The following is a 9,535-nucleotide window of genomic DNA, read 5'->3' as shown; positions in this document are numbered from 1 at the left end:
AATGGGCTAATATTTTCACAGACTCTAAGTATGTTTTCCTTGTCCTTCACACTCACTCTGCTGTGTGATGAGAATGAAGCTTACTTACCAATAGTGCATCGCCTATTAAGCACAGGCAAGAAATCCTAGATTTAATAGAAGCCTTATTGTTACCTCAAGAAATAGCAGTTATGCATTTTCCAGGGCATCAGAAAACAGACACTGCTGTAGCAAAGGAAAATGATTGAGTTGATGCTGCTGCTAAAGCAGAAGCACAACCCCAGGTTTCCCTCCTACCCCTTATTCCAGTACTAGTTGAAGTTCCACAGTATACCCAGAATGAACAAACCAGGTCAGCTAGCCTGGGAGTCACCCTGAAAGCTGGTGAGTGGCTTGTTAAGGATACTCAAGTCTACCTGTCAGGATCAGTGCAGTGGAAAGTCCTTCATGAACTTCATCAAGACACTCATCTGGGGAGGGATGACCTAATCAGCTTAGCCAAATGGGCTTTCAAAAAACAAAGCCTGGTAAAAACAGTCAAAGAAATTACTAGGAATTACTCAATTAGAGCCAAAAATGTAAAAGAAACCAAATATCAAAAACAAATTACTCTGTATTTCTAATCAGTCCCACAACTATTAAAGGTAAAGGAATGTTTGGCTTGGTGAGCTAATCCTGAATGAAACCAGCTGTGCTGCTGTGGGCTATGCGTGGAAAGCTCTTTGTCCCTTAAGAGATAACCTAAGCTGTCTGTGACTTTTGGGTGTGGGATGATAAGAGGCTGCAGTCCTGCTCTTGGTGAACATGGCAATGACTTCAGTCCAGGAAACAGTTTATCAGTGAAAACTCTATAGATTTTGAATATTCAGGGGAAATGAAAACCAAGATAAACTAAAAGCTTATCTAGAATATATGAGGTCCATGCTAAAAGCTTACCTAAGATGAGGAAGATATATATGCTAATTCAAGCCTATTGAGAACTGAAACAAAAAGACCATTTAACCTTTCCTCTCTGTATAAAAGAAAGACGAAAATCTTGGAAAATCTTGTTCAGGGCTCGGGTTTGCAACAGGAAGCTCCCGAATCTGGCTGACCATCAATAAACCATTTTTCCTTCTCAAATCATTCCTGAGTCCTGGCCTTTCTATATGCAAATTATTGAACATCTCTCAAATTCTACATTTTTGGGGGCTCTCCTGGGATTGCAAATGAAGGTCAGAGATGGTAGCATTTTTGCTGCCCTTTCCAATTCCCTGAGGCAGCTGGGAGAACTCAGGTGAACTCCAAATCTGGGTGTCCCTGGATTAAATTTAATCCAGAAAAGATGTGGGCTCCACCAGAGTCTTCCTGAAAAAAATCGAGGGCAATGGAAGGTCTGAAGAGAAGGATTCTGAGAATGAAAAAGAACTCCAAACATGGAAGAAGGTAAGACTCCCTGGGTGAGCACAGTCTGGAAAGCCCTAGCTTTAATTGCTAGGAGGGGGAGGCTGATCACCTGCCGAGAGAACCCTAGTAGCCCCAGAAAATTGGGGGGAAGCCTTTCTCTCTAGGTCTGGAAAAAGGGGGAAAAATAAACAGGAAAAAGCCTGGTGTTTTGGGTTTGTCTAACTGCATGTTGGGATCTGGTACTGGTCTTATATCCACTGAAGGAGTGGAGGCTTGGTTATAATAGGAAGGAATGTTTATAGGTTCAAGTCCTAATGTCCTGGAAATTGGTCTGGATTAAAAAAAAAAAAAAACTTGGTTACAGGAAAATAGATTGGCTTTTCTAGTGAAGCTTGGTCTGGGTGTAAAGTTAAACAGTGAAAAAGGTCAGCTGAAATCTTTTGTTATGGTGCTGAATTGTGAATGAATTTGCTTCATACCAGATGTTAATGTTAAGTGTTCTCTCTAAAGTTTGTGATGGCTGTGGGGGCAGCCATGCTGAATATATATATATATATATAAATTGTGAGTCAGATTAATAACCTTTAGGTTTCTGTCTGTGTCAGCTCAATGCTAGTGTTGGAGTTGTGTGGTTATATAAAGTAGAATTTAATTAAGCTGGAACCCTCATTGGCAAGGGGGTGAATTGATTATGGGGCAAAACTGCAGAGTCTGGATGTTGCACATGCTCTGCTGCCTTGTCTCTGGTCCACCCCTTTGTTGGGGCTTGGAGGCCATCTGTGTCTGTGCCATGGACCCAGGTTTGTTGGGGCTGCCCCAGTCAGGGTGGCTGGGTCCCCAGGAGAGGTGCCAGATTTAAGTAAATTCTGTTTGCCCATTTTAGCAGAAAGCTGGAAAGGGGGGAGCAGCTTGCCCCTTTCCAGTGAATCCACACCTTCTATTCATAAGCCATATTCCCATTTGATTGTTGTGCACCTGACTGCCTGGAAGGGGGGGAAGAGAAGGGGATGAAAAGCAGAATCAAAATAAATGCAGTAAAGTTCCCTTCCTAGGGTGTCAAATCCAAAACAAGTTTGCATTCTGCCCACGTTCTTAGAAGGTATTATGGTAACTTTAAGTACGGGAATGTGTTCTGTGAAGGTAAAATTCTTAAAATTATAAATAATTATGAAAAGTTTAATGAAGCATTGTTTAAATTAAGGTATTTAAATGGCTAATTCCAAAAAGTCTTTATTAAAGAAAACCTGAATTGATAATACTACTAATAAAAGGTAATTTATAACAGGAAAACTTGTTGGTGGCCAGCCTCCCCTGCCAACTTGCTTCTAAAAAAACTGTTTCTGGTATTACATGCTACTAAGTATTTAAAATGAAGGAAAGTTCATTATTTTAACAAGCTTGTTTAGTGTTAAAGGCAATTATATGTTTTAAGAAGTTTACCTGGTAACTTAGTATGTGGGATATATGGAATGTGTTTTTATTGTTAAGGAAAAGGAGATGATTTTGTCCTAAAATAAAATGATTGATTATTAGAAAGAATAGAGTGTGGGACAAAACCTGAATGAATACTGAACATGTAGAAGGTTTGTGGAAGGAAAATTTTTATGATTAAAATTGAATAAGATTTAGTAAGTCTATATAAAGTTTTAAAGGGTTTAGTACCAAGTAGTATACTGATGCAAAGTTAAAATTTTGTTCTTTCTCAAAGTCTCTTAAGTCATTAGTCTCTTTTAGTAAAAGTTTCCTGAATAATCAATATACAAAGAAAATCTGTTTTATCAAAATAGCTTCTTGTGCTTTAACCTCATCATTTCCTCAGTGTTTAAAGTAGAAAGAGTCTTCTCTCTCTTAAAAGAACATTATGTTCTAGAAATCAAATCCTGAAAACAGCTTTTTATTTCAAACTAACTGCAAGACATTTGTTCTTTTACCTTAAAATAAAATTAAAGTAATAGTTAAGTTCATTCAATAGGTCAAAAGATAGTTGTTTAAAGGTGTTATAAAATAAACAGGTTAAAAAATTAATAAAAACTGTAACTGAGTTAAGATCATATATAAATGCATTTATATTATAAAACAGTGAAAAGATAATAACTGAAATTATAACTGGGTGAATTTAGCCTGAAACCATTATTGTAAGTGTAAATTCTAAACTAACCTTACCTTTGTTTATGGTTGCTTCAAGGCTAGCCTCAACCCTTGCCTTTGCCTATGGTTATTTCATAACAGCTACTGTCCTACTGGTATTAGTAACCCTGCTTTCTCTCATGAATCCAACTAAATTACTGCCTAGTGGAATACTTAGTCCTTGGGTTTAAACGACCAATGGAGTTTTATTATCTCCAAGGACTGGGGGGAATAAAGGGAGTCTCCTGCCTTAACAGTCAGTGTTCCTAAGAGTGGCAATTTATGAGAGAAACCAGTCTCCCTGAGGCTTCCAATAGCCTCAGTAAATATACATAAAATTAATCTTGTTGCTTATCAAAATTCTGCTAAATTCAAGGTAAAATATAAAGTTCTGAAACAAAAGAGAATCGTGTTAAAACATTGGGAACATTTTGGTTACAAGCCATTAGTTAAGAAACAAAATTCATGTGTAAAACTGCATGGTCATAGTGTAAAACTGCACAGTCATAGTGCAAATTAAGAAAAGTTGAGTCTTTGAAATGTTTTGCAGTCACACTTTTTTGTAAAAAATGGAAGTTTTAAGTAACTAAAGTTATGTTTTTGTGTCAAACTATTCATGTCTGCCTATTTACTCAAATTGTTGAGGTTAAATATGCAGTTATATAAGTAATATATATTTCTGGAAGCCAAATTAAGCTAAGCAGTATATAAAGTAGTGCAAATTATAAGTAACATCAATGAGTTATGTCTCTGTGTCTAACTCTTTTTGTGTCTGCCCATTTGCTCAGTGTGTGTCTTCATACATCAAGATGATAATATCAAATTAACAAGTGAAAATTCCTAAAAGAGCTCTATTTAAATAGTTAAAAATTAAATATGCAGTTATATATATGAATAAATATTCTTGGAGCCCAAATTAAACTAAGCAGGATGAAAAAGTCATATAAAAATCTGATTATAGAAACTATTGGGAAAGGGCCTCCTCTTTGAAAGAGTTTTGAAGGCAAGACTAAGTGTGGCAGATTAAACATATCTACTAGGCTAGGGAATTAAGAATCAGTTTGCCCTGTGATTTCCCAGTGTAAACCTTTTTGTCAGCCATAAAATGTAAAAAACAAAGATTAGTTTAGTTTTCACATAAAGGAAAGAAATATTGATTAATGCAACCTGGCAGCCTACTGCCTCAGTCTCCCATTCCCGGGTTAAACAGCAACAAAGGAAACTAGCTTATGCCAGTCCTATAGGCAATAAAAGATGCCCAAGAAAGAGCTAAGTCAATACCAATTCAGCACTAACTTCCATCCCTTATTTGACAAAGGGGAGCAGATAAAAACTAAAATGGTTGGAAAATAATAGAGGAAGCAGTTAAATCACAAACTTCTGCACAGGAAAATTACATCTTCTCAGATAGGCTGTAACTGCTAAAGTGTCCAATCTATGAAAAAACAGAGAAAGAGCTTATGTGCTAGGCTTAGAGGCATAAATTGTGTCATTTTTCTTTGTTTGAAGTGCCAGCCATATTTTCTGGTTGTGTGCCCCTTCTTGCAAGATTGAGAATAAATTCTTTTCTTCTCCACAATTGGGTGAGTCTTATTTTCTTCCAGAAGATTTCTTTCCAACAACAATAAAGGTAATTAGTGGCTCTGTAGACAAATTTCAGTAAGTAAAGAAAGTCCATAAAAACTATGGAGAAATCTTTCCGGAATTATGATTAAATGAATTAAGTAATTGTGTAATGTGTTTTGAAACCTGGTAATCAATGTGCTTTTAAATATTCATTTTCATAACTTTAACAAAGAAAGTTTCAGCTTCCTGTAAGGAAAAAAAGAGAACACTCCTTGCATAAACTATAATGTTTTCAATTTTATTTAACTTGAGTGCAATCTCCCATAGTTAATTTATAATCTAAATTAACATTATATTTACAAAATCTTTAAAGCACTAAAAATTTAAGTTCATGTTAATAAAATTAAGCTAAAAAGATTTTAAATATGCTCTCTTAAAGAAATAAAGTAAATTTCTTTGGTTAGTAATTATAATTTACTAAGTTTATTTAAATGTAAGGTAACTAGTCAATGTGGTTGTAGTCAATTATAAAAAGTTGTAAAACAGCTTCCAAATGGAAAACATTTATATAATTCTAGTTCTAGAAGTCATTGTTAACTAAAAACTTGGATTGGTATTGGTTGCAAAAAAAAAAAAAACTTGCTGGTAATAAAATCTGTCTGAAGGCCACCGCAAGGTGCATATTTAAGTAAGTGGTAATAAAAAGTTATCTTGATTCTACTGGGAATCTTCTGTTTTCATTTTAACAATGAAAATAGTTTATTTCCCTCTATTACTAAAGTAAAATACCTATTATCTTCATGGTAAAATTATATAAGTAAACAGTCATTTGATATATGATGTGTTGCATTAAATTGTTTAAAATATATATAAAAACAAGGAATAAACTTTAACATTGTCAAACTCTTTTGTGCATTCAAAGCAGGCCTTGAATACATTACTGGTTGCCTCTCCATGTGAGTTATTGACTAGGCTGGTCACTGACCCCTCAATTAAAAATATTTGCTATATCAGCCTCTTGTTCTGCTCCTGAAGTCGATGTAAACTATGTTGCAGTTTCAAGCTCCTATAGCAGCCAATGATGACTCGGTACAGTCAAATGTACAATGGATATCACCTCCAGACTGGCACTGTTCCGTAGTGCCAGAGAGCACTATGCACCAATCTGGTAGAATACTGGAAAATCTCTCTAGGATCAACAATGCTGCAACCTGCTCAATGCATGAAGAACATGCTAAGTGGAGCCATAATACCAGGATACAGTAAGTAAAACTTAAACACAATTGGCATTATGGCCTGCTCTCATGGAGAGATAACATGTAAAGTATTACAAATCTGAAACTTAAAACTATTAATTACAACTCTAAATCCTTTGCATTAATTAATACATTAATTAATATTAAGTGCTGTACTCTTATCCTGTAATAAATATATGCCTAATAATTATGATGTTATCTTTTCTATTTTGGATCAAGTGCAGAAGTATATTAGACATGTTAAATTCCTAGTAAATTCATTTACTAAACACTTAATAAGCATGTCTATAGAATAAGGTGGCAGTCTCAGTCAGGCTCAGTGAGCCTACTATATTCTACTGTACTCAACTGTGTTGAAAAAATGAGGCTTACTTGCTAATAATGAGTCACCTATTGAACAAGTCAAAATTATTAAAAATTGTGCAATTAAAACCAAAATGTAAAAAAAAAACAAAACCCTTTATTCTGTAGTTCTGATCACTCCCACAGCTAAAAACTAAGAAAATTTCCAACTTGGTGTACTAATCCTGAATGAAACCAATTGCCCAAAGGGTGCCAGTTCACCAGGAGCATCTGAGAGAGCATGAGTGCCAATCATTAAACAGCTTGAAATGTGTCTTCAAACAAAGCTAAGTATCTATTGCAATTTCTCTCTAAAAAGAAATAACTTAGAAAAAGTGTATATATATATATATATATATATATATATATATATATATATATATACTGTTCCCACCAGCTTTTAAAAAGGAGTGCCATCTTTATAAGCACCTAACCTTGTCTATCTCTGTAATCCAATGTCCTCTTTTAAAAATGTGTATTCCAAATTTTTAATTGTTTGTTTCTTTCAGAGTGAACATCTTATTAACCATATGAGAACTTTATCCAACTTCATACAGAATGCCAGATCCATCTTCCTCCAGTTAAAATAAAATAAGAGTTTTACACCTTGTTAGGCAATGACTACAGTCCATGGCCAGAAGGAAGCAGTTACAGAAAAGAGATCATCTCCCTTCAGCACCCCTTTTAGATTAAAGGTGTAAACTCTTTAAATGTAAAAAATAGTTAATAGATGGATCTGGGCCCTGACTGGAAATCCATATGAGTGCCAGTGGCCCCAGGATGACTGCAGGGGAACCACAGCCCCAGGATTCTGCTGTCCAGAATTAAAACTTCTAAACTTCTAAAAACAAAGCCCTGGATGCTACAACAAAGATTGATAAATAATCAATCAAAACAACAAACAGCCATCCACCTCATAGCTCCAGCAATAATTATGCCAAAACTTAGCAAGTTAAACTTTGGCAAAGGGGGGAAATGATGTGAGCTATGGGTCGGAAGTTCTTTGTCTCTTAAGAGATAACCTAAGCTGTCTGTGACTTTTGGGTGTGGGATGATAACAGGCTGCAGTCCTGCCCTTGGTGAACATGGCAATGACCCCAGTCCCAGGAAACAGTTTATCAGTGCAAACTCTATAGACTTTGAATATTCAGGGGAAATGCAAACCAAGATAAGCTAAAAGCTTATCTAGAATGTTTGAGGTCCGTGCTAAAAGCTTACCTAAAATGTGGAAGATATATATGCTAATTCAAGCTTACTGAGAACTGAAACAAAAGGACCATTTAACCTTTCTTCTCTGTATAAAAGAAACTCAGAAGTCTTGGAAATCTTGTTTGGGGCTTGGGTTTGCAACAGGAAGCTCCCGAGTCTGGCCAGCCATCAATGAACCATTTTTCCTTCTCAAATCATTCCTGAGTCCTGGCCTTTTTTTTTCTTTTTTTTTTTTTGGTACCAAATAACTTTATTTGAAGGAATGGTACCAATGAAAGAACTTGGTAGACGTTGATACAACTTATAGAAAATGTAAACCCAACACACATGCACTACTACCCTGTGGCTCTGGGGAAGCCAACATAAGGTTTAGCTCTCATCACTGCTTCCCAGAGTGTGCTTGTCAAAGAGATACTCTGCCAAGCCAGAATCCAGGGCCCCTATCTTGCACAGGTTGGTTACATAGTCACTCAGTTCTTTGATGGACTTCACCTGCTCATTCAGGTAATGGGTCTCAATGAAGTCACACAAATGGGGGTCATTTTTGTCAGTAGCCAGTTTGTGCAGTTCCAGTAGTGACTGATTCACCCTTTTTTCCAAGTGTAATGCACACTCCATTGCATTCAATCTGCTCTCCCAGTCCTCTCGTTCTGGTTCCTTGATATCCTGAAGGAAGATTCGGCTGCCTCATTGGTTCTGCAGCTTCATTAGTTTCTCAGCATGTTCCTTCTCCTCATGAGATTGGTGAAGAAAATATTTGGCAAAGTTCTTCAAGGCCACATCATCATGGTCAAAGTAGTAAGACATCGACAGGTAGACGTAAGAGGTGTAGAGCTCCAGGTTGATCTGGCAGTTGATGGTGGTCTCTGAGTCCTGATTGTAGTTCTGGCACACCTGTGATGGGGATGTGGTCATCATGATGGGCGGTTGAGAAGTGGTGGCTACGTGACACTGAATGAACGGTAGCAAGCAGCTGGGGGTGGCTGGCCGACAGGGGTGAGCGCTGGGTTCCATTCAAGCACTGTTGAAGCAGGAAACCACGGCGACTCTCTGCGAAGACGTCTCGAGTCCTGGCCTTTCTATACACAAATAATTGAACCTCTCCCAAATTCTACAACAGTGCAAGAAAGTGCCAGTACACCAGAAGCACCTGATGGGGTATACAATTGCCAGTCATTGGACAGCCTGAAATACCTCTTCAAGATATAAATCTAAGTAGTGTATTATGTCAAAAACCATTATTCACTCTAACTCTAATCCAAATGCCTATTGCTAGGGAAAAAGCAAACCAGACATTGTTTGTGTTCATCTCCTTTAACTTAACTAATAGGGCAATGCTTCTTCCATTCTTCTCTCCTATCATAAAAATTAAAATTGTCAATTTATACCTAACCCCATTTTTAATTGCAATTTCTCTCTAAAGTTAACCAAGAGCATAAAATAACTCAAGATAAAATACTGCTTCCCACTAACTTTGTGAAAATGCAGACTTTGCAGGCACCTGACCTTTTATCCAATGTCCTTTGAGTGGGACCACATATTCTCAAAATTCTAATTAAGTTTATTTCTTCCAGAATAACAACTTGTCCATATGGGAACTTAATCCAGCTTTGCCCAAGATGTCAGATCCATCTTCCTCTAACCTAGAATAGCAGAGGGTTTTATACCTT

At 36.5% G+C, this 9,535-nt stretch overlaps 1 pseudogene; it reads right to left on the bottom strand.

Moving 5' to 3' along the window:
* Positions 1 to 8,078: 8,078 nt before the first annotated feature.
* LOC101424510 (ferritin heavy chain pseudogene) lies at positions 8,079 to 8,798 on the bottom strand (annotated as a pseudogene).
* Between the last annotated feature and the right edge of the window lie 737 nt (positions 8,799 to 9,535).

Source organism: Dasypus novemcinctus, unplaced genomic scaffold (genome assembly GCF_030445035.2).
Source record: "Dasypus novemcinctus isolate mDasNov1 unplaced genomic scaffold, mDasNov1.1.hap2 scaffold_599, whole genome shotgun sequence".
Taxonomy (NCBI): domain Eukaryota; kingdom Metazoa; phylum Chordata; class Mammalia; order Cingulata; family Dasypodidae; genus Dasypus; species Dasypus novemcinctus.
The sequence above is the reverse complement of the archived record's forward strand: the minus strand, read 5'-3'. Positions and strand labels throughout refer to the sequence as shown.